Genomic DNA, 316 nt, shown 5'->3' with positions numbered 1-316 from the left:
AGGGCTCCCATGAGGCCCAGATAACTAGATGGTCCGATGTGGTTAGGCCTGGTTGCCCTATTTCCCAACTATCTAGTGGCCCCAGCGCCTCATTACTGATTGTAAGGTCAATAATCGAGGTGCTAGGCTCCTTCTCACCCCTAGTTGCTCCCTGAGAGACCCGGGTCTTATAGGGCCTAGTAGGCATATCTAGTTCGTTGTTAACAAACAGGCCATATCTGTCAATAAGCCTCTCTAGGGTCTCCGCGTCTTTCCTTGTTGAATTTAGGGCATTCCATACGGGGCTATGGGCGTTAAAATCCCCAAGAATTAGAAT

This window comes from Talaromyces amestolkiae (assembly GCF_001896365.1).
Source record: "Talaromyces amestolkiae strain CIB chromosome Unknown scaffold80.1, whole genome shotgun sequence".
NCBI lineage: Eukaryota > Fungi > Ascomycota > Eurotiomycetes > Eurotiales > Trichocomaceae > Talaromyces > Talaromyces amestolkiae.
Note: the sequence above shows the minus strand (reverse complement) of the source record.